The sequence below is a fragment of the Salmo trutta genome, chromosome 2 (genome assembly GCF_901001165.1).
Source record: "Salmo trutta chromosome 2, fSalTru1.1, whole genome shotgun sequence".
Lineage (NCBI taxonomy): Eukaryota > Metazoa > Chordata > Actinopteri > Salmoniformes > Salmonidae > Salmo > Salmo trutta.
In genome coordinates, this window is record NC_042958.1 from 40,866,033 (window position 1) to 40,872,032 (window position 6,000).

At 55.9% G+C, this 6,000-nt stretch overlaps 1 protein-coding gene across 2 annotated transcripts in view; it reads right to left on the bottom strand.

The window, feature by feature from the left end:
• ggps1 (geranylgeranyl diphosphate synthase 1) overlaps positions 1-6,000 on the bottom strand; it is a 35,340-nt gene that overhangs the window by 4,336 nt on the left and 25,004 nt on the right. The window lies entirely within an intron of this gene.

Here is a 6,000-nt window from a genome sequence, read left to right on the forward strand (position 1 = left end):
AATCAGGCCCCCGAGGACTGGAATTGCCCCCCCCCCCCCGATTTCAAACGAGTAAATGGCAGTGATTTGTACAAGTAGAGGGCAGCCTGTCAGCCCAGAACCAGACATGTCTCTCTGCCACAGCCAGGGGGCGCACTGTCCAAAAACAGCTCCAGGCAGAGTATAGACGTGTCATGTCTCTCTGCCGCAACCAGGGGCGCACTGTCAGAAAACAGCTCCAGGCAGAGTATAGACGTGTCATGTCTCTCTGCCGCAACCAGGGGCGCACTGTCAGAAAACAGCTCCAGGCAGAGTATAGACGTGTCATGTCTCTCTGCCGCAACCAGGGGCGCACTGTCAGAAAACAGCTCCAGGCAGAGTATAGACGTGTCATGTCTCTCTGCCGCAACCAGGGGCGCACTGTCAGAAAACAGCTCCAGGCAGAGTATAGACGTGTCATGTCTCTCTGCCGCAACCAGGGGCGCACTGTCAGAAAACAGCTCCAGGCAGAGTATAGACGTGTCATGTCTCTCTGCCGCAACCAGGGGCGCACTGTCAGAAAACAGCTCCAGGCAGAGTATAGACGTGTCATGTCTCTCTGCCGCAACCAGGGGCGCACTGTCAGAAAACAGCTCCAGGCAGAGTATAGACGTGTCATGTCTCTCTGCCGCAACCAGGGGCGCACTGTCAGAAAACAGCTCCAGGCAGAGTATAGACGTGTCATGTCTCTCTGCCGCAACCAGGGGCGCACTGTCAGAAAACAGCTCCAGGCAGAGTATAGACGTGTCATGTCTCTCTGCCGCAACCAGGGGCGCACTGTCAGAAAACAGCTCCAGGCAGAGTATAGACGTGTCATGTCTCTCTGCCGCAACCAGGGGCGCACTGTCAGAAAACAGCTCCAGGCAGAGTATAGACGTGTCATGTCTCTCTGCCGCAACCAGGGGCGCACTGTCAGAAAACAGCTCCAGGCAGAGTATAGACGTGTCATGTCTCTCTGCCGCAACCAGGGGCGCACTGTCAGAAAACAGCTCCAGGCAGAGTATAGACGTGTCATGTCTCTCTGCCGCAACCAGGGGCGCACTGTCAGAAAACAGCTCCAGGCAGAGTATAGACGTGTCATGTCTCTCTGCCGCAACCAGGGGCGCACTGTCAGAAAACAGCTCCAGGCAGAGTATAGACGTGTCATGTCTCTCTGCCGCAACCAGGGGCGCACTGTCAGAAAACAGCTCCAGGCAGAGTATAGACGTGTCATGTCTCTCTGCCGCAACCAGGGGCGCACTGTCAGAAAACAGCTCCAGGCAGAGTATAGACGTGTCATGTCTCTCTGCCGCAACCAGGGGCGCACTGTCAGAAAACAGCTCCAGGCAGAGTATAGACGTGTCATGTCTCTCTGCCGCAACCAGGGGCGCACTGTCAGAAAACAGCTCCAGGCAGAGTATAGACGTGTCATGTCTCTCTGCCGCAACCAGGGGCGCACTGTCAGAAAACAGCTCCAGGCAGAGTATAGACGTGTCATGTCTCTCTGCCGCAACCAGGGGCGCACTGTCAGAAAACAGCTCCAGGCAGAAAGAGAACTTGTCTGTATAATGCCTGGTTTTTCACTAACCCTCAACCTCAGGTCTCCTAACCTCAGTCAGGTCTCCTAACCTCAGTCAGGTCTCCTAACCTCAGTCAGGTCTCCTAACCTCAGTCAGGTCTCCTAACCTCAGTCAGGTCTCCTAACCTCAGTCAGGTCTCCTAACCTCAGTCAGGTCTCCTAACCTGGTACGTTAATTGTTCGACCCTGCTACGAAAAAAGTCACTTCGGTATCGAAGTGGCGTGAGTTTAAGTTTCCCTTATTACGAAGCTAGAAACATTAGACATGAATGTTCCCATGTCCTTGTCTGTTAAAATGCCCATTGGGCTAACCAACGTAGCAAAACATTTTGCAACGGAAAAATGTTTCTCCCTCTCCCGGTTTCAGTCTGTTTACTTTTGTTTGGTGTCAAGTCAATACGACCCAGTTGTCCCTAATTCAGGTCCTGTCAGGGTGGCGAAACAGGGCTTTACTGGGAGGTGATTCAGAAGACAGCAGGCTGCCATGGTCCTGTCAGGGTGGCGGAACAGGGCTTTACTGGGAGGTGATTCAGAAGACAGGTGCTGTGGCCTGGTAATCAAAGTGGTGTATGTGTAAAACTGCCTTTTTTCAAGGACAGTAAAACCAAAAACTCCACACACTTCAGCTGAATAGAAAAGGGTAAACCTAGACAAATGTACATCTGCAAGTCAATTCAGAGAACAGACGGGGAGACTATATAAATGTTATCTAGGAGGAGAATCTTTCGATTACAAACTCTAGAATGAGGATTTGGAGCATCCCACCCCACAACACCCCACTTTATCCCACCCCACAACACCCCACTTTATCCCACCCCACAACACTCCACTTAATCCGACCCCACTTAAATCACACCCCACCCCAGCCCACCCCATTCCATCAAACCCCACCCCATTCCATCAAACCCCACCCCACAGCTCCCCTGACCCCTACAATACTAACCCAGAGCTCACCTGACCCCTACACTACTAGCCCACAGAGCTCCCCTGACCCCTACAGAGCTCCCCTGACCCCTACAGAGCTCCCCTGACCCCTACACTACTAGCCCACAGAGTTCCCCTGACCCCTACACTACTAACCCACAGAGCTCCCCTGACCCCTACACTACTAGCCCACAGAGCTACCCTGACCCCTACAATACTAACCCAGAGCTCACCTGACCCCTACACTACTAACCCACAGAGCTCCCCTGACCCCTACAGAGCTCCCCTGACCCCTACACTACTAGCCCACAGAGCTCCCCTGACCCCTACAGAGCTCCCCTGACCCCTACAGAGCTCCCCTGACCCCTACACTACTAGCCCACAGAGCTCCCCTGACCCCTACACTACTAGCCCACAGAGCTCCCCTGACCCCTACACTACTAGCCCACAGAGCTCCCCTGACCCCTACAGAGCTCCCCTGACCCCTACAGAGCTCCCCTGACCCCTACACTACTAGCCCACAGAGCTCCCCTGACCCCTACAGAGCTCCCCTGACCCCTACACTACTAGCCCACAGAGCTCCCCTGACCCCTACAGAGCTCCCCAGACCCCTACACTACTAGCCCACAGAGCTCCCCTGACCCCTACACTACTAGCCCACAGAGCTCCCCTGACCCCTACACTACTAGCCCACAGAGCTCCCCTGACCCCTACACTACTAGCCCACAGAGCTCCCCTGACCCCTACACTACTAGCCAACAGACCTCCACAGACCCCTACAGAGCTCCCATGACCACTACAGAGCTCCCCTGACCCCTACAGAGCTCCCCTGACCCCTACACTACTAGCCCACAGAGCTCCCCTGACCCCTACACTACTAGCCCACAGAGCTCCCCTGACCCCTACACTACTAGCCCACAGAGCTCCCCTGACCCCTACACTACTAGCCAACAGACCTCCACAGACCCCTACAGAGCTCCCATGACCACTACAGAGCTCCCCTGACCCCTACAGAGCTCCCCTGACCCCTACACTACTAGCCCACAGAGCTCCCCTGACCCCTACACTACTAACCCACAGAGCTCCCCTGACCCCTACACTACTAACCCACAGAGCTCCCCTGACCCCTACACTACTAACCCACAGAGCTCCCCTGACCCCTACACTACTAACCCACAGAGCTCCCCTGACCCCTACACTACTAGCCCACAGAGCTCCCCTGACCCCTACACTACTAGCCCACAGAGCTCCCCTGACCCCTACACTACTAGCCCACAGAGCTCCACTGACCCCTACACTACTAGCCCACAGAGCTCCACTGACCCCGACACTACTAGCCCACAGAGCTCCACTGACCCCTACACTACTAGCCCACAAAGCTCCACTGACCCCTACACTACTAGCCCACAGAGCTCCACTGACCCCTACACTACTAGCCCACAGAGCTCCACTGACTCACTGTATACCAACAAACAGCTAGACAGAGCAAGAGGCAACTACTGTACTAATTACTAGCTGCAGATCCCAGACAGGGCCACAGTACAGAGAACCTCAAGTCAGTCTATTGTATTGCCAGCTCTAGGCTGGAGGCTGCTAGAGAGGCTGGTAAAGGGTTTTCAGGAGTCAGATGCCTACAGATGGAAGCTTTGGATCATAGGAATAGTAACATGTAAAGAGGTGTGTGTTTCCTGATGGAGAATAAACAAACAGCCGGACAGAGACATGGGTGAACCAGTCACTGGCTTTATCTGGGGTGTGAATCAGTCAGTCACTGGCTTTATCTGGGGTGTGAATCAGTCAGTCACTGGCTGTATCTGTGCTGTTTCCATGGTGTTGAGGCGACTGACTACACTGCCTGACAGCCGCTTGTTAATGATGGCGGCAAGCACGCTCAGTCTGTTGGCCGGGTTCAGGGAGAGTTTACTGCCAAATAAACCACGCTGCTGCACAGAGGGGAGGGGGAAAGAGAGAGAGAGAGGAGAGCGCAGAGAGAGAGAGAGAGAGGAGAGCGCAGAGAGAGAGGAGAGCGCAGAGAGAGAGAGAGAGGAGAGCGCAGAGAGAGAGAGAGAGAGAGAGAGAGGAGAGCGCAGAGAGAGAGAGAGAGAGAGAGGAGAGCGCAGAGAGAGAGAGAGGAGGAGAGCGCAGAGAGAGAGAGAGAGAGAGAGAGAGGAGAGCGCAGAGCGCAGAGCGAGAGCGGAGAGCGCAGAGCGAGAGAGGAGAGCGCAGAGCGAGAGAGGAGAGCGCAGAGCGAGAGAGGAGAGCGCAGAGCGAGAGAGGAGAGCGCAGAGCGAGAGAGAGAGGAGAGCGAGAGAGCGCAGAGCGAGAGAGAGAGGAGAGCGCAGAGAGAGAGGAGAGCGCAGAGCGAGAGAGAGGAGAGCGCAGAGCGAGAGAGAGAGGAGAGCGCAGAGAGAGAGCGAGAGGAGAGCGCAGAGAAAGCGAGAGAGCGCAGAGAGAGCGCAGAGAGAGCGCAGAGAGAGCGCAGAGAGAGCGCAGAGAGAGAGAGAGAGAGAGAGAGAGAGAGCGCAGAGAGAGAGGAGAGCGCAGAGAGAGAGGAGAGCGCAGAGAGAGAGAGAGAGGAGAGCGCAGAGAGAGAGAGAGAGGAGAGCGCAGAGAGAGAGAGAGAGGAGAGCGCAGAGAGAGAGAGAGGGAGCGCAGAGAGAGAGAGAGGAGAGCGCAGAGAGAGAGAGAGAGAGCGCAGAGAGAGAGAGGAGAGCGCAGAGAGAGAGGGAGAGAGAGAGGAGAGCGCAGAGAGAGAGAGAGAGAGGAGAGCGCAGAGAGAGAGAGCACAGAGAGAGAGAGCACAGAGAGAGAGAGAGAGAGGAGAGCGCAGAGAGAGAGAGAGAGAGAGAGAGGGAGAGCGCAGAGAGAGAGAGAGAGGAGAGCGCAGAGAGAGCGAGAGAGGAGAGCGCAGAGAGAGAGGAGAGCGCAGAGCGCAGAGCGAGAGAGGAGAGCGCAGAGCGAGAGAGGAGAGCGCAGAGCGAGAGAGGAGAGCGCAGAGCGAGAGAGAAAGGAGAGCGCAGAGCGAGAGAGAAAGGAGAGCGCAGAGAGAGAGAGAGAGGAGAGCGCAGAGAGAGAGAGGAGAGCGCAGAGAGAGAGAGAGAGAGGAGAGAGCAGAGAGAGAGAGGGAGAGCACAGAGAGAGAGAGAGAGAGAGAGAGGAGAGCGCAGAGAGAGAGAGGAGAGCGCAGAGAGAGAGGAGAGCGAGAGGAGAGCGCAGAGAGGAGAGCGCAGAGAGAGAGGAGAGCGCAGAGAGAGAGGAGAGAGCGAGAGGAGAGCGCAGAGAGGGAGAGCGCAGAGAGAGAGTAGAGAGAGAGAGAGAGAGAGACAGAGGAGAGCGCAGAGAGAGAGAGAGGAGAGCGCAGAGAGCGCAGAGAGAGAGAGAGAGAGAGAGAGGAGAGCGCAGAGAGAGAGAGAGAGGAGAGGAGAGAGAGAGAGAGGAGAGCGCAGAGAGAGAGAGAGACAGAGGATAGCGCAGAGAGAGAGAGAGAGAGAGAGGAGGAG